This window comes from Canis aureus, chromosome 17, assembly GCF_053574225.1.
Source record: "Canis aureus isolate CA01 chromosome 17, VMU_Caureus_v.1.0, whole genome shotgun sequence".
Lineage (NCBI taxonomy): Eukaryota > Metazoa > Chordata > Mammalia > Carnivora > Canidae > Canis > Canis aureus.
Genome location: NC_135627.1, coordinates 29061604 through 29081188, shown reverse-complemented (window position 1 = coordinate 29081188; position 19585 = coordinate 29061604). Strand labels below are relative to the sequence as shown.

At 38.1% G+C, this 19585-nt stretch overlaps 1 long non-coding RNA gene across 1 annotated transcript; it reads left to right on the top strand.

Moving 5' to 3' along the window:
- The first annotated feature begins 1865 nt into the window (after positions 1-1865).
- On the top strand, positions 1866-10392 carry LOC144287497 (uncharacterized). The gene is made up of 3 exons (XR_013355285.1): positions 1866-2201; positions 5094-5186; positions 8256-10392. It is a non-coding gene; the product is annotated as an uncharacterized LOC144287497 (long non-coding RNA).
- Positions 10393-19585: the final 9193 nt, after the last annotated feature.

Sequence of the window (19585 nt, the reverse complement as noted above, 5' to 3'; positions counted from 1 at the left end):
TTCTCCAGTCCCTGGCAACCACTATTCTGCATTTTGCTTCTATGAGTTGGACTATTTAAATACCTCATATATGTGAAATCACCCAGTATTTGTCCTGTTATCAGCTTATTTCACTTAACATAATGTCCTCGAGGTTCATCCATGTTGTCACATATGGCAGGATTTCCTTCTTTTTTAATGCTGAATAATACAGTTCATTGCACCTGTATACTACATTTTCTTTATCCATTCATCCATCAATGGATGTTTGTTTATGTTGTTTCCATATCTTGCCTACTGTGAATAATGCTACAGTGAATATGAGAATGCAGGTATCTCTTCAAGGGCCCAATTTCAATTGTTTTGAGTAAATATCCAGAAGTAAAATTGATAGATTAAATGGCAGTTCTACTTTTAATTTTTTTGAGGAACTTTCATACTATTTTCCATAGTGGCTGCACCAATTTACATTTCCACCAATAAAGTACAAGGGTTACATTTTCTCCACATCCTAACCAACATTATGATATTTTTAATCTGAACTCAAAACTATGGAAAACAATATACCTTGAAATAATCTCAGTGAAGAAAATTCCCAAACAGCTTAAAAGAAAAAAGAAGGCTTGCATAATTGACATGAGCAATCATGTGTTTAATGGAAGACTAAAAAAAAAGCCACTAAACACTACAATTCTCCCCAAATCTATTCTACATTAATGCATTTCCAGTCCCAGTAGGAACTGTTAGGAAAATAATTTCATAAAAAACAAATTTGACAAACTATTCTGAAATTCTTCTGGGCAAGTGTTTCAAATACTGCTAAAAGAAAAAGAAAACTGGGAATAAGAATTTTTTTCTCTATTTTTTGAAAGCTTTTGTGCTTTAAAAAAAAATTTTAGGATAAAATTGTATTTTAATTTGTGAATATTTGATCATTATATGTTCAAAATAATATCAAAGACTTAATACATGCAAATCTACTGTTGAACTAAAAATAATATTTCCTATTCATTAGTTTTTTTAAATGGATTCACTGAGTGTCAATCTTGAAACAGGAATTGTGCTAGTTTCTGAGGATTCAGAGATAAATGAGATACAGCCCCTGCTCTCAAGGGAGTTCACAGTCCTGTGAAAAGAGAGGACAGTAAATATACAATTACCATGTAGTGTCCTCTATGCCGAGATGGAGACACTCACAGGGTCCTGTGGGAGGATACAGGAGGGACCCTTGGGGACAGGACATTGAGAGGGATTTAGCAGCTAAGGAGGCAAGTTGCAGGAGGGAACACTGACCCATAAGGCTGCAGAAGTAGACGACAGCAACATCATACCAAGCACTCAGCATCTCTTCTCCATTTAAGCATCAGAACTTGACACAGGACACTGGCAGCCCAACAAGGTCCCTAACCCTCAACAGCTCTAGTTCCAGGATGACTGTCTACCTCTAATAGAGATCTACACAGGTGAACATTCTTCAGGGGCATTTTCATCTAGGACAGAGTTTGATCCAAAATACCATTTAAAACTTAGGGCATCAAAAAATAAAAAAATAAAAAAATAAAACTTAGGGCATCAATCTTAAAAAAAAAAAAAATCAATATTGAGGCACCTGGGTGGCTCAGTGGTTGAGAGTCTGCCTTTGGCTCAGGTCCTGATCCCAGGGTCCTGGGATTGAGTCCTGCATCAGGCTCCCTGCAGGGAGCTTGCTTCTCCCTCTGTCTATTTCTCTGCCTCTTTCTCTCTCTCTCTCTTTCTGTCTCTCTCTCTGTGTCTCCCATGAATAAATAAATAAAATCTTTTGAAAAATCAGTATTCACTGCTGAAATCTTATTTCATAAAAGTGCTGACTCATTCACCTTTCTTTTAACCACCCAGTCATCACATTGAAGACACCTAACAACTACCGCGGGCCTGAAATGAGGAAGTGCATACCAAGGTGAACTGATGCAAGTGCCAGTTCAAACATCGCTTTGGAGCTGTCACAAAGAACCCCCTTGCTCACCTTGCCCAGAGCCATGAAGCATTACAAGCAGACACACAGAACTGCAAGTAAGCTGCCTGAACAGAACAAGAGAGAACTAACCACGGCACCTGAAGTTGGGGTGTTATTTCTTACAAAGATGGCAAACCTGCCTTATACAGAGCAGCTATTCCTCCATATAATGACTGGAGATCACCAGGGAAAGGAAGAAAAGAATGGAAGAAAAGAATGGAAGACAGGGGTAAGTGTTATAGAGTGGGGGTGCTGGTTATGATAGGAAGGGAAACCGAAGAGCAAAGCAAAGTGTGCAGCAGGCAGCAGAACTAGGACCTGGGCCAGCAGGCATGACCTGTCTGGGTGTGATAATCCAGATCAGCTCAGAGAGTAAGTGCATCAAACACCAATGGCTGAAGGGAGATCTCTTTGTTCTGGTAAACGGGTCTCTTTATCATGTACATGTCACACTGATCCCAAACTAGGTCCTCTAATTCATTTTCTAGGTGCTCTCAGAATCCCTTATAGTCAATAAAAAAACCTGTCTGTCCTCCCCCCCGCCCCTCACTTGGATCTAGAAAAATTCATAGCTAGTACTTTTCTGATTTATTGGAGTAAGAGGAGGCTTCCTAAGGCCTAGCTAAAGTCAAGAAGCCCTGTGGAGGAACGCCTGGGTGGTTCAGCTGTTGAATGTATGCCTTTGGCTCACGGTGCGATCCCAGGTCCTGGGATCGAGTCCCGCATCAGGCTCCCCATGGGGCCCTCCCTCTGCCTATGTCTCTGCCTCTCTTTCTGTGTCTCTCATGAATAAATAAAATCTTAAAAAAAAAAGCCCTGTGGAGATTGTTACTCTTATTGTTACTGCTGCTAGCATTTGATATTAATTTTGTATATTATGTGCTAGCACTAGATGCAGACCCATCTTTCTCTTCAGTTTGTAAACTCAGCCTGAGTTCTTTTTTTTTTTTTTTTTCTCAGCCTGAGTTCTTGACAATGACTTTAGAAAATATTATCTATATTTCTCCTGGGTCAGACAATTCTGCTGGGGACACAGAGAATATACAAGGCAGAGTCCTTGCCCCAGTAGGGCATACAGATGAATAAAATGGCAATAATGATATATTTCATAAGTCTCATGCCACGGAGATATAAACAGGATAGTTTGAGGGCACTAGAAGGGGACCCTAACCCTGTTCTATAAGGAGGGGAGGCTTTCTAGAGGATGAGCTAGGTTAGCCAGGTGAAGAACAATGAAAGAGCCTTTGAGAGAGGGCTAAAAGCAAATGCAGTCATGTGGGAAGAGCACATGGGCTGTCCAGAGAATTTGAAACAGGTCAAAACGGTTGAATCACAAGGCATGAGAAGGGGAGCAGCAGGACATAAAAATGGAGAGATAGAGACAAGACTATGAAGCCATTTTAAGAAGGCTGCATGATATCCTTAAGTCAAAGGGAAATTATCAGAAATTCTAGGGAAACTTAAGTTATATCAGAGAACAGATGGTGGTTGCCAGAGATGGGGGGTAAGGGGTGGCTGAAATAGGTGAAGGTGGCCAAAGGTACAAATTTCCATTATAAGATAGATAAATCCTGGGGATATAATGTATAATATGGTGACTATAGTTAACTATACTGTATTGTATATTTGAAAGTTGCTAAGAGTAGATCTAAAAGTTCTAATCATAAGAAAAACATTACAACTATGTGAGGTGGTGGATGTTTACTGACTTTAACAAGGTGATCATTTCTCAGTTTGTACATGTACAAAATCATTATGTTGTGCTTCTAAAACTAATATTGTACATTAATTATAACTCAATAAAAGGAACTTATTATTTCAGCCAGAAATTGGATCTGAAAAAATGATAAAAACAAATTGGTAAAATCAATTATCTAACTAATTTCCAGAATTCTCTGAGCCCAACATGGTAAAAATACCAAAATGTCCTGCCTTCAGTTCCACCTCAGAATTTCTGAGTCTCAATTATTTAACTCTCTTAGAGTAGAATGCTTTTAGAAAATATCAGTCAAGCTTTCACTTGAGGAAGTTAAGGAGTATTAATTCTATATTGGCTACCTGCATGGTGCTGGGGCTTCATCCTGAGACCTGTCACCACCATCTTCAGTGCACATTAAAGCCAAGCAATCCACACCCTATTCATAATTGATCATGAACTTCAGCATTAGCTTTGGGCATTATGAGACCTGTCTAATTTTAATAGGTACAATGCCCACTTCAATGATAGCCAGTAAATTCACAGAGTGAGTCTTCACCTCCCCCTTTTTAATTCATATAACTGTAAAAGAAAAATTGTACCAGACATTTGTAATAAATGGTGAGGATGACTTTATTCAAGACTATTGCGGGACCCGGGCTGTGGCGGGAGGGAAGATGCCACGGCCCGAGTCCCAGTAAAAAAAAAAAAAAAAAAAAAAAAAAAAAAAAGACTATTGCAATAGGGAAGAGAGATTGAACTCAACTCTACTGAAATGAAAGATGGGAAGATTTTTTAACCCTGAGATGGGCTAATGGAAAAGTACTGGAGAGCTTTTAGTGGGGAGCTTGGTCAATGTGGTTAGGCTACCTGCATTTGCTAACTGGCCAGTAGTGAAGTGAGGCTCTGTCCCATAAAGCCTGGGACACAGGGGTGTCTCCTCCAGTGACTACATTCCAAAGAGATGGATCTCAGTCCTTAAGAATTTTCTGGGTTGTGGAAGATTTACATCTCAAAGGGGTAGAGAAAGAATTTACAACTATAATTTTTTGTAATACATTTTTTAATTTGAGTATAGTTGACACACAATGTTACATTAGTTTCAGGTGTACAACACAGTGATTGGACAAGTCTATACATTATGTTATAGTCACCATCAGTGTGGCTACCATCTGTCACCATGCAAGACTAGTACAATACCACCCAGTAGATTTCATATGCTGTACCTTTTATTCCCCTGACATATTCATTCCATAACTGGAAGCCTATTCTCTCCCACTGTTCTTCATTCGTTTGATCATCCCCTCACCCCATCCCCCATCCCCTCTGGCAACTATCAGTTTGTTCTCTGTATTCTTAGGTTCTACTTTTCGTTTGCTTGTTTATTCATTTGTTCTTTTTTTTTTTTTTTTTTTTTTTTTTTAGATTCCACATATAAACAACCGCAAGGTTTCTAAAGTACATGCTGTAAGAAAAGAGAGATCAAGGGCCAAAAGTCAGGAAGGAGCCTGTCTAAAGGTTAGTCATGCTAAACAGAATATTAGGCCATCTCAGTTAAAAATCACTTCAAATTTTATGGCCAATGTTATTCTTAAGGCAGCATATTTAGAGGGAATTATTGCATTTCTTAGATGAGTAAAATAACTCAGCCTCTCAGACTGTGGGATTGTAACACAGCATGAGCTATGTTATAATTGCCAAGTCCTGTATTGCCCCACGTCCTTTTTACTTATGAGGAGCCCCACCTCTGTCCTGGTTTCACCCAAGATATCGCTGGAAATGAAAAAAGCAAAGGTGATATTGGCTGATGTGCATGTTAACAAACTACCACCCTTTAAAAGGACAATAGCCATTTATTTTTGCCTTATTTTGATATTTACAAGATATCTTGCCTATAAAGCTTATTAAAGCTTATAGGACAAAATGTCATCAAATTGCCCTAGATCAGCTCACCTCTTCTTCCAAGACTTATTCATCTGTCCATTTATTCATCAAATGTTTGTGTGGCAGGACCTGTGCTAAGCAATAGATAAACATTCTCCCAAAGCAGACACAAACTTTCAGTGGTCATAGCTAGCATGATATTAGTATGATAATAATAAATATTTACTAAATATTTCTGACAAGCCCTATGCAAAGTACTCTGCATCATTTGTATTATCTCATGGTCATAAGAGGCTCGTGAGTTCAGTGCTTTTATTTGCAGATCTCTACTTTACAGATGAGGACCTGAGTCTCAGAGTGGTTACATGAATTATCCAAGATTAAGTGGCTATTAACAGGTAGAGTAGGGACTCTAAACCTGTGCTCTTGATCATTTATTATAATTCCCTGCTGAATACTATTCAGAGCATTATGCACCTTCTTCATGAATTCAATGTAAATTCAGCAAGTACATATTAACAATTTAGAATTCACATTGTTAGTGGAAATGCCTCTGTTTCAGGGCAGGGAGAGCAAGAAATGATCTCTAAGATGCCAGTAGCACACAGGGCTTGATGCTAAAACTCAATCAAAGTGCTCCCAGAGCACCAGCAGGACACTTGGTTTGGTGAAACAAATAGGTCCCTGCCCTGGAGAAAGCCACATTCATTAGTGCCACATGCCCCCAACGTTAAACCGTACTCACAATTTTTGCTAGATTCATGTGCCACTTGCACTGTTATTTATGTAATATTTATCTTTAAATAGACCCACTTGATACCATCACAAGTGAATGGAAGTGAAAGAGGTGGATTTAATTATTGCTGTTAAAATAAATACAGCATTATTAAAAGGTAAAGATTCACCTGTGTCCCAAGACCTCCTCAAATGCCACTTTGGGAAGGACTACTTGCCCTCAATCAACCTTTGGTTTCCTCTTTCTCATCCCACTCTGGGCATCATTCTACAGAATTCAGACCCAACTTTCACTCTGGGAAAATGCTTTAGACTTTTCTTGTTTTTCTCTACCCTCCATCCACCTGCCACCCCACTGCACACGTCAGTGAGTGTCCAAACCCCATTTACTCAGCGCCTTCCCAGGTAACTCATGAGATAGTCTGATAAAGTAACTCTCTAGAGGGTGTTCACAGGGTAATAGCCATCAATAATTAGGAATTTGCAATGACAAGCATGGGACAAATGCATTGCATGGACTATGTTATCCAGTCTTCGCAAGAATGTGATGAACATATTATTAACCTCTTTTTGTGTATGAAGAAACTGAATGCAGGCTATGCATTTGGACTATGTGAAGGGTGACCAAATGGTTTGCCCGAGGTCCCACAGCTAGTATGTCACAGGCCTGTGTACCTCCCAAATCTAAATACCCTTCCATACTAAGGATTAACATTTCTATACTGCTGCTAATGGAAGGCCTCTGCTTAGGCCAATGTTATATCTCATGGAAGGATCACCCCCCCCTCCCCATCCCACACAACGGCCACCCACTGCCCTCTGTTCATCCAGCACATGGTCACTGCGCGCACACACACGCACACACACATACACACACACACACACACACACACGATTCAAACTTCCATGGCTGGTTTCCCATTGTTTATGGGATACATGGTGAAGTTCAGACTTCTTAAAGCATTCACGGCTCAGCACACTCTGGCCACAACTTGGCTTGCCTGAGCCCTTTCCCTCCCACCTCACAGCCGTATTGGATCTCAGCCTACTTCAGCAGTCCATGTCCCCTTACAGCTGTGCAAAAGGACAGCCATGAATGCTGCAAGAACAAAGCAAGGGCATGAGCTTAGGAATATATAGACCTGTTTGAATCCCCAAATTGGGCAAGCTATTTAACCTCCTCTGTTTTTTCACATAAAAACAGTGATACTATGTTTCCCGTGTTAGAATTGGGCTAGATGATATATCTAAAGCATGCCACACAGTGCCTGGTACTTTATACAGCAACTGGCACCTGGAAGGCCTTCCAATACAAATTGCTATTATACCTGAGCCCATGTTGGTCCCTTGAAAACTACCTGGAAAAAAAAAAAAGAAAACTACCTGCAAATATTTTTTCTTCTCATTTTGGTAAGCATGTATCCATTATTTAAGCTCGAATATCACTTCCTTTATGAACGCTCTCCTGATTTCTTCAGGCAATGTTAATTCCTCTTTCCTTTACATTTCCCTAGTACTCAGAACCCACCTCAACTATAGTACTTTCATTTGGCTTATAATTGTCTATCACTTGTTTATCTCCTCCATTAAATCATGAATTCTTCAGGAGCCTATATATCTACCAAGTGAAATACTCAGCACATGGTAAGCTGACCAATGTTTGTTGAATGACTTAATGTGTTTTCCCTTCCCAGATATCATTTGTATATGAATAATGCTATAAAATTAGACTGAAATTTTAGGCACTGAAGCAGAAGCAGTGAGGTAGGTGGGTGAAAAGTGAGATATTTCTCCAAAATCCCTAAACAAATCTATTCTCTATGCATAAAGGCATTTCAGCTCCAGAATCATTGCCTGTAAATTATATTGGTCTTCCCTTAGAAGCATGAGGGAATTTTTGTGACAGGAAAAGATAATGCTTACAAAACCTTTTCATTGTAAACGTTGATTATTTATGAACTCTTATAGGAAAGGGACCCTCTGGATGCTGGCACATGGGAGAAGCCATACCCCCCCCCCAAATTTATAATAAATGAATGTTGGAGTAAATCTCTTCATTAACCAGATAGAGAAAGGAATTTATGCTCCAAAGTAATCACTCATCTCTTCAGCCACAAAAGCCCCAAAGACTTCGCTTCCTGAACGTTCTGTCTAATGGGACAGACCTTTGGTGACCTGCTTAACACAAAGATGACTTCAGCAGGTAGATTCTACAGAGCTAGCAGCCCAAAGCAAACACACAACAACACTGCCTGGAAACCAGTGGGTGGCCTTGGCTGGTGAAAGCCCGTCCTTCAAGCAACTGAGGCAGGAGCCCATTAAAGGTGTTAATTTTACATGATGTGGCACGGCAAGTTTATAAATAAATAACAAATGAACATTCCCCACGGTTCCTCTCCTCTGAATTTCTGTGTACCTGCTACAGGCCTGGCAACAGCAGGAGCTGCTCAGATGCCAGATCCGGAATTGCTCTTCAAAAAGTGAGGGGGGGAGGCATTTCTGTCACCAAGACTTGATAAGTTTTGACTCTTACATCACTGGATCCAGACACCTTTAAAAAAATAACCAACTAATCCGTCCTCTGTGGTTGGATGTGCTCAATTTAAGATTATTATCATGAGCTACAAGAACAAAACACAGATGTTAGAGTTTCAGAAAAATGTACTGTGGGGGACTATTAGTAAAAAATACTGTTTAAAATATATAACATATGTAACTATTAAATACATAAAAATCCCATGTACCAAGAGGCAAAACATGATGAAAGTTGTTGAATATTTTAAGTACCTATATTGCTGCATAAAATGGTTCTGTGCGGTAGAATTTTCTATTGCAGGAGATTTATGAAATTTTGTCAAAGTGGTAGATCATGCTGAAGTCAGGGGAAATACTAGCACACTTTAGGTTGCTTTCTATTTTTAATTAAGTTTGAAACTGCATCTTTGCACTTGTGAGTGTGCATATAAATATATGTAAGTGCAGATGTGATTAACAATAATGCTGATCTATGCAGACATTCAAATTCACTCACAAAATGACCCCCTCCCATTACAGAGCAAATTACTTAATTGAGGCTGGGTCTGTGTAATCAGAACAAACTGGAAAGAGAATGGTCAAATTTGACCAGCGTGGTTCACTCTCACTTATTTTAGCAGCCAAGGAGGCAGGAATTAAACAAGCCCTATAGGGTGTTGACCTGGATTTCCAATCAGAGATGAGCCATGAAGACTAAATATTATGGTGCTTGTCCTGTTTACCCATGTCCATAAAGATGGAGACCACTGAGCTTGGGTGGTTGACTAAAGGCCATCTAATGCTTATTTGGAGGGAAAAGTTTCAAAGGGACCCTTAAGAATTAACTGGGGTCTAATTTATTCAGGATCCAAACTATCAAGCTAGTATTATCAACAATGGAGTCAAAGGCAAATAACCAGATCAAATGCACAGCAGTGAAAGTCTACAATGGAGAAAGCAAAGAAATAAAGAGAAATAAACACAACACAAGCAGTAAACTCTAGACAAAACCCGGTTCACCTTAAGCTCTCCTCTATCTCTGCCCCACCTCCATTTCTCTGGACCAATCTCTTCCAATTTCCACTGCACCTGCAGCCTATAACCTAGCACATATAACCTAGCATGTCATTATATACTTTTCTGTCCTGTTCATGTTGTTTTATATGTAACTGTTCTCATCCTAACTAGATTTAAATTCTATTTGGAGGTCGGTAATTATATCTCATATCTGTATTTCCCTCAGGGCCTAGCACTGCTTTATGCACATTAAAAGTTTCAGCAATTGCTCATTGGTTTAGTCAATATGAAGTCGTTCTTGCTCTCCAGCAAGGATTGATAGCAAATGCCTTCAATTCTTCCTCCATCATATTGCATTGACACCTGTTGCAGTGTTCCTACAAAATCCATAAATGTATATACTAAAATATATGAGGATATTTTTCTATTTATTATGCACTTTGTTCTATAAGCTTTTTTACACACCATACCTATAGATTCAACTCATGCTTTCTAATAGCTGGTAAAATTCCATCGTGTGGTTGTATCACAATTAATTTAGTCATTTCCCTTGTTGCCATTTATTCCAGCATGATAACCAATATTACAATAAATAAATTTATTCATGTCATTTTGCATTTATGTTTTTATTTCTGTAGATTCCCAGAGTAGGACTGTGGAGTTAAAGGTTATTTTGCAAAATTGAATTACTAAAGGTAGCTCCGGTTTACTTTTCCAAAATATTTAGTAAGTCATGCTCCTACTATTTGCATATTTCAATGTCTACTTCCCCTACACTCTTAGCAACACTGGATATTATCAACCTTTTTAATATTTACCAAGACAAAGGGGTTAGGATCAGGATTAGAGTAAAAAAATGGCATCTCACACTTTTGTTTTGCATTTACCTGACTCCTAGTGAAGGTTGATCTCTTCATTGCCACCTTGTAAGGATTGCCTTTCATAGTCTCTACCCATTAGTATATTTAATATACAAGAATTGTTTGTATATTAGGGATATTTTTCATTAGCAAATGACACACATATTGTTCTCCCAGGTAAATCCTATATGATTATATTTTGTGAACTCCTTATGGATAATGACCATGTCTTAGACCTATCTCCCAATCCCTTCTTGCTAACAACGAGACATAGTATATAATATGTCCATTGAGAGGATTCAATAAATATAATCAACAACTTCAACCAACATCAGTCAAAAGCAATTGGGTCATATGCTTAGACTGACCAGACAAATACTCACTGCAGAAGGGAGCATTCAATTCCCTAAATGTCTACTGGATCAAGAGAGGCATTTCCATTTTAGTCCAAACTTGACCTCCAGGTTAAATGCCTATCCTTGGCTCCAGCCAACCTCACCCCTGCTTAGTTCCAACACAGAGAAGACTTCATATAATGTTTTTGAGACCAAAAAAATTTGTGAAAACTGTAAAGGATATGAGGGGGAAAAATTGAGGAAAGGAATTAAAAGAGAGCTTTTGGTATGCAAACAAGTATATACACACATAGCAGTGCAGACCAGTGTTTTAATGCTAGTACAAATTGACTCACTTTATGGTATGTAGGCCCTGTCTTTGCTTATGCAACAAAGGCAGTACATTAAGATGCACACAAATGAAGACACATTAGATCATATGTAAATATAGCAAATGTTTACACTGTGAATATCAAGAGGAAACCGATTTTTTGTGGTGACAAGAAAAGTCACAATATCCTCATTCTTAGAAAAATTCATTACTATTTCAGGATTTGGGGAACCATCTAGATTAAGGTAGTATGTGAGGAACTTGTGTGAATGAGGTAAAAAAGTAAACCAGGAAACTTAGAGTGTGGGTGTAAGGGATATTTCATCATGTTTTGAAAAGGAAAAGAACTGGTAGATCGATAACCCAGAGTGATCTTAAAAAGATTCTGAAGTTTGAGATGGGACAGATAAGGCTTATGCATCCATTCAGAGAGAATTAAAGTTTGAATCACCATTCTGGAGGCTTGGTTATTTTCATCCCTAGCTGATGGAGCCACCTGCATCTCTACCACCAACTCCCCTTCTGAGTGGATTTATAGGGACCTTGTGAACCCTGCTACAGAAAACCAATCCTTCAGTGAAGTAATTTTGTTAATTGGATGCCACTGAGGAATCAAGGTACTCTAAATGGAAAATTCCCTTTAACTGATAAGTTATATGTGCAGAAAAGTGTTGAGTTATAGAAGTCCATAAAACAATAATATATAGAAAATAAAAATCATTTTCAAAAAATGTTTGATGACACAGGGAAAATGCTCATGATAGGTGTACTGAAAAAAAACAAGATATAAAACTGTATACAGACACTGGCTTCATTTCAGTAAAGGATGCACACATATATTTTGTATATAAAAATGTAGCTAAAAGATGGAAAGAAAATACCAAAAAATGTCAATAGTGCTTATCTCAATGGGACTTGCCAGTGATTTTTATTTTCTTCTCTATGCTTCTTTGTACTTTAAAAATAATTTTAGGATATGCATTGTTATTTTTTAATCATCAAAATCTATTTTAATGTAAATATTCTTTTACAATATTACATTTTTAACTGATTTTTGGCTCCTATGATTCTCCATAATACTTTGCCCTTTATTTTCTCTGAGCTAATTAATCTGAAGTCAAACTTCTCCTCATCCCACTTCCCACTGCTATAGTTTCCAATCCTTCACAATCCTTTTAACCACTTCGGGAGGTCTAAGCGATGGGGGCCCAGAAATGGAGTGCCCACCAGTCCTTGCTCCCAAAGCTCCTGCACTGCCTCACATGTGGTAAAGATATAAGGAAAGAGGAGGGAAAGATTATGAAAGTTGCTTTTTGGATTCAAGTTTAACTACTATACATCTGTCTTTTCCCACAAGAAAGTTTCATATGAGAAAGGTCATTTATGAGATTTCTAAGCAATAACACACAAACTTGGTTTTGACAGTTTTGAGTTTATTTTTTTTTTGAAAAAGAGAGACAGTGCTACAAACTCAAGCATATTTCAAAATGCCCTTCTATGTCTTAATACTGTATTGAATAAAAAGGTGAGCAAAAGCTTTATGAAGAAATATATGAAGGGATTTCATCACATGTAAAATTTGTGCTATGTGGATATTCTCCATGTGATTTTGTGACAATTTATTATTATTGTTATTATTTAGGTATGGGCAACATAGTAAAATTCATCTCCTTATAAAATTGAATTCACTTACAGGTGTTTCTGCTTATTTTTCATTCTTACATGACACGGGGAAAATGGACGGATTATTGACTATAGCTCCACCAACAAGAATATTAAATTTTTACATATACAGTTATGACAAAGTCACTAGTGGGAAGGAAAGGAAGATGGGATGAAATCGTGGTTCCTTATTCATCCACAACAACAACAACAACAAAGGGTCTTGCCATCATACATTTTGCTTATGTGGGAGAATTTTCAAACACACAAGAGCAAATCTGGGTCTTCTTGGCTCTTTCTCAGTCATCAGCATGTGTGTGTTTTGAAATACTGGAATATCTAGTAAACAGTGGAACCAGAATGTGAGCCAGGCATTCTGATTATGCAATGATGAGCTAACTCCAAATAATCTGTGATGCTTTCTACCAGTATTTGCATATAACAGGATCCTGTCTTAACTACAAGAGCTGATTTTCTGATGGTGAAATTATTGGAGGTGTTGATCTCAAGGTAGAGAAAGTTAGAAATAAATTCTTGCTTTTCTTTGCCTTCAACTTTTACCTCTGGTGTGAACTGGGTTTGAATGATAAGAGACAGAGATAAATAAAACTCAACTGGGAGTCAGGATCCCTGGGTCTTGTCTTAGTTCTGCCCCTGGGTAACTGACTACTTTTGCACAATTCTGACTTCACACTTCAGATTTCCATGAACAAAATGACAGAACAAATTATTTCTGGTTTGATGTCTACAACTAGACCCAATCTTCCCTTATCCCTTATCCCTTCCCTGCATCTCCACAGCCAGTGGTGAGAACAAGTAAGTGTGTGTGAGTGTGGGTACTTGATCACACAGGTGTATCATCCATTATTCATTCACTTGGTGTAGGATCTGCTCCAAAGGATGGGAAAAGTTGAAAATAATTCAGTAAGTATTTATAAAACTGTGTCCAAATTTCTTGGGAAGGTAAAAGAGCTTCTTTTTTTCTCCTTCTATTGCTAAAATTATAGATATTCACTTCACATCTGTTTTTTCCAATATTATTTTTTCTTTTAACCTCTAATACCTAGGACCTTAAATTGTATGTGATAGCACTAATTTGAGTAACAAAGGCAAAGAGAAGGGTTTCCTGAATTATCTTATGTCATAGAAGTCATATTACTTGTGATTCTCTATAGCTGCAGGTATAAACACACCAGTTGCTGGTCTGATCCAACCCTGTGAAAACTGAATTGATAAAAGTGGTCCAATTTGCCTCTAATTATTCAAATCTGGGACGTGTCTTTCTTTTCCCAAGCCTCAGAAAGTGCAGAATGAGACTTTGACTTAGAAAAACAAGACAACAAAACATATAGTTGCCTTGACCATAGTTTGTGCTCAATAAGTATTTACTAATAAGTTATTTGATGGCAGTAGATCCTTTGGCCTGACTAGTGATATTGCTTTAAATCTCCACTTTGTGCTGTTAGAACACAAGAGCTACCATGAATCAAAGAGAAACACTTCAAAAAGGCAGGGTTGGCCAATGATCAGGAGTTCAGCCATTGGTGGAAAACACAGAATAAAACCCTTGAAATCCAGCTCTCCCAAGAAGGCATGTTTGCTTTTTAGCTGACATAATATACCTCCAACCCAATGACATTTCCCCCCCATCGTGATAGCTAACATTTTTTAATCCTTTTTTTCACTATAAATTGCCTATATGTGTTTGTTTAAGGCCACTTGACTTCATACTCCATTCAAAATGCAGTTTAAAGACACTCACCTAATCCATTTCTTCTAAACAATAAGCCTAGTTTGATTGTAGAAAAAGAAATATTGAAGAATCTTCTCGGGAAGCTTTGAACACTCCCAGGGAAAGGGCACTTTCAGGGAATGGTTAAATACTTTGAAAACCCTAAGGAGCTTTGTAGCTAGGAATGACTTTATAACCTCTCAACAGCTTTTTGCAAACAAAATCTTTCAAGCTGCATCTAAAAGACTGGTGAGTAACAATTTGAAGAATGAGGTTTTCTTTTGTGTCTGATTACAGAGCTCAGCAGTTCTAACCTTTTTGTTCTATTATATTTCTGATCTAAATAAGGAATTATTTATTACCAGAAAATGGTGGTATTCAGATCATAAGCTTCCTCAGAGCCCTGACTTTGATCCTCAACTATATGTAGGGATTTAGGGAGAAGTCTACTTATTTGAAGAAAATCCTAAAATCCACTCTGAGAACCTGCCTCTCGGACAGAAGACACTCAGGGCTCCGGTCATTGAAAATGAACCTGTTGTACAACTTCCTAATTTCAAGTTGTAGAACTTCTTAATTTCAATTTGTTATTGTAATGCACTTTTCCCAGTACCTCGAAGTTTTAATTTCCCATGTATATGAAATTTCTTCTCCATGCCAACAAGCAAATGGATTTATTAAACACTTAATTCATTGTGAAGTTTTGACAAAATCACCAAAGGATTAGTTCATATTCCTCCATTAATGTTTCCTGGTAATAGTGGAGGGAATATTCATGATACAACAGAAGACAGGCCCCTGAGAATATACATGCTATACAATGTTTTGCTCTGCCCCATGTGGAATTCGGATGCCATTGTTAAAACTGAACTCTAAAGATGTTTAAAGGGATCCCTGGGTGGCGCAGAGGTTTAGCGCCTGCCTTTGGCCCAGGGCACGATCCTGGAGACCCGGGATCAAATCCCATGTCGGGCTCCTGGTGCATGGAGCCTGCTTCTCCCTCTGCCTATGACTCTGCCTCTCTCTCTCTCTCTGTCTCTCTCTCTCTGTGTGACTATCATAAATAAATAAAAATTAAAAAAAGAAATTATAAAAAAATAAATAAAGATGTTTAAAATCTTAAATACAGTAGTTGGGAAAATTATCATTTAAAAGCCATGTTTAATACTCTTTGATACAGTTTGGGGGGCAAACTATTCCTTGAGTTCTAGGAAAATCATTCAATTTTCAGTTTTTCAAACATAAAGTATAGGTGCTCTTCTGAAATGGAGATATTTGAGACTAGCATCTACAAAGAGCTAAACTGCTCTGGGTGGCAATATATAGTTGCCTTTAGTAGAGACAGTGTTGGATCTTTGCAAGTTATATTCTCTTCAGAGAAATGTTCATTTTCCTAGTATGGGTTGAGTTTCCCTATGCCTGTTCTGGGAGTCTGGGAGGGATAGAAGTAAGATGGGAGAAGTGGGGAGGGAAGGGAAGCAGGCAAGAAGGTTCGGAGATAGGTAGCTATTGAGCAACCTGTACCTACAGGCGCAGGCTGAAGAAGAAAACTGTTTTCAGAGGAAACTGTGAGGCATGGAAAATGTGGAAATGTTTTGAGTATCTGTATTGGGAAGCCGGGATCCAAAGTCATTACAATTTCCAGACTAATGGAAATATGATCTCATTTAAATATGCCCACATTTTATTCTCACAAGTTGAGAAAATTTAGACATACACATTACATACTAAAAAGAATGAAAGATTTTTAAGTGCAAAATACCTTTTAAAAATTGCTTGAGGGGCACATGGGTGGTTCAGTCAGTTAAGCATCTGACTTTTGATTTCATTTCAGGTCATGATCTCAAGGTTGTGAGATGGAGCCCCACGTCCCACTCTGTGCTGGGCATGGAGCCTGCTTAAGATGCTCTCTCTCTCCCTCTCCCCCTCCCTCTCTAAAACAAACAAACAAAAACAAAAAAACAAACAAAAAATTGCTCGAGTGAAGGTTCTTAATACCTAATGATAAGTCTATAATTTGTGATTTGTTTATAAATCACAATTGTTGATAAAAACAATATACTTTTATTGTAATGACTCAAGCAGTTCAATAAGTATTTGTTGATTCTCTACTGTGTGTCAGGAAATACACCAAGTAAGTCCTGCCTTCTAGGGGCCCATACTTTCTTTGACAAATAGAAATGTGTACAGATAATGCAGGACAGAGTGAAAAATATTATAGTTGAGATAATCACATATGTTCTGAAAGTCCTGAGGAGAGTGACTTCCGATGGCCCTGGTGTTGCTGGAGCTTGGGTAGGGGTGGGAGGTGGGGGGTGAGAGGTCTTCCAGAGGTAAGAGTGGTGGAGTAGCATTAACAATGACAAGAAGCAGTAGTAAGGTATTCCGTGGTTGATATAGGAAGTTGTAAATATGCAAGGCACATGTAGAAACTAGAAGTACTTGGCTCAATGAGAACATACTACTATTTGAAGTAAGAGCCAGTGGATAGGGAGGTAAGTAGGCTAAGCAGAGGCCAATATGTCTGAAAACTTGGAAATAAAGATAAAATTCTGCATAGCCAAGTAGATGCTGCAAAACCCAAAAATGAATCTAAAATGGTTAATTTGCTTCTAATATAAAAAATGTCTAACATAAAAAATGTCTAACATATTTCGTTACTCTTTTTTAAATCCATAGGGGTTTAAGTCAATGAGTAAGTTATTATATGTAGGAACTCTGATAACAATGAAGAGACACTTCTTGCTAACAAGGGGAGTAAGGAGAAGGATAAAAAGTAGACATAAGAATGTAAACACTCTGCAGTTTGGGTCACAGAGTATAACCTACTCTGTAAATTGACAAACTTTTTCTGTAAAGGCCAAATAGAAAATATTCTAGGCTTTGTAGGTGTAGGATATCTGTCACAACTACTCAATTTCTACCACTGTAGCATAAGGCAAGCACACACTATACACAAATGAATGGGCATGACTATGTTCCAATGTGGCTTTATTTACAGAGCAGATAAAGGGCCACATTGGCTCCAGCTGTAGGTGACCAACTCTTGGTCTAATACCCCCTGAAGGGAGTGCTATATCAAGACCAATACCATGATTGACATTTATAATTATGACCTTAGCTCAGCAAGAAGCATTTTGATTATGTTCAGTGTTATTCATTTAGTAAGTCAGGAAATATGTAAAGTGTATTATAAAAAGCCTATAGAATAAGAAAGAATTTTGATACTTAAGGGATAAATACTAAACAAATGAGAAAAAATAATCTAAAAAGAATAGCATATTTCCTATATGTTTGCATAGTTGAAGTTTTTAACTCCTATGGATTTCTGTGCCAGCATGTATGTAAGATTTACACATTTGGGCTAGACCTATACTGTCTAATACAGCAGCCACTATGCACATGTGACTGATGAGCACTTGAAATGTGGTTAGTATGACTACGGAAATGAATCTTTAGTTCTATTTATTTTGTGGTGAAATTTAAATCTAAAAGCAGATAGTTCAGTGATTGGAACACTTTAAAATATGTTTGATACAACTTGGATAAACTGTTTCAGCATACCTTTTGGAAACCTAACTACAGATCAACTATTTTTCATGAATACTTAGCATCTGACTTGAGCTGTATATTGCATTATATTTTTCTTGGACAAAATGACCAGTGTTTCTATTTCTATTGTCATCATATGTATCATATGAAGGAAGCCAACATTTTCCATCTGTATTTGAAGAGTCAAGCAAGATTAGACCACAGAGAGTTTGTGTCCCAGTGAGTTAATGGGAGAGAGGCAATTAAATCCATAGTCCTGTTATTTCAGCTCTTGGCTCATCCTGTTGAACTGTGATGCCTTACAAAGTTTTAATGGAATCAAATCCCCCCTGAGATATCTTTAAATCCACATTATTTGGCTAATGTGAATTTTGATGTTTGTGAATGGACCAGCAGCTGAAGTGATCAATTGTAAACCCCAAGAGATAGGACCCCTTGTCCTCAGGGTTCGAAACTGAAGGGATGGCCCACCACCTGCAGTTCCATCAAACACACACATCCTGATGACCCTTTAAGAAAGAGCTAATAAGAGCTAAATTTGCTCTTTGTCTGCCACATAAGCTAAATATGGCAGAAGTAAAGTAAAACCAGACCCAGGTACCTTAACCAGACTCACGGTTAAGTTTTCTTTCTTTCTTTCTTTCTTTCTTTCTTTCTTTCTTTCTTTCTTTCTTTCTTTCTTTCTTTCTTTCTTTCTTTCTTTCTTTCTTTTTTTTTCACTTGTCATTTAAACTCAATAACACCAAAGGTAAAAATCAAAGGCAAAGGAAAAGCAATGATTTATTTCTACTGTTCTTCAATTTGAAATCTCAACAAGAACATTTTGGATAAGTTTAGAACAATAGTTATAATTGTTACCTGTACTTCGCCCGAAGCCAAAAGAATGATAATCAAAACATTAACAGGGTGTACACACTGAGGACCTACCAATCAGAATGAATGCTGGAAGGAGCTGGGAAGGAAGTTTAGGCAGCCCCGTCATTCCAGGGTCCCCGTTATTCCTTAACTCCCAACACGTTTGCTTTGTATTCCCTGCGTGAAGTTCCAGATGCCCTCTAGGGGGCTGCACTGAGCTTGCAGCCACCTTGACAAAGACTCTGGAATCCTTTCTAGCTTTCCCCAGATCTCCCTGTTTATGGTATTGGAGCTGGTAGTCAATGCCCAGATCTGCAATTTCTGCCATGGGTCTTACACTAAACTGCTCATCACCCAGAACTAGCAGTACCTAACAGCAGTACCACCCATCCTGAGGCCTCTGCTGAAGACCTGCCCCATCTCTTCCATTGAATTCCATC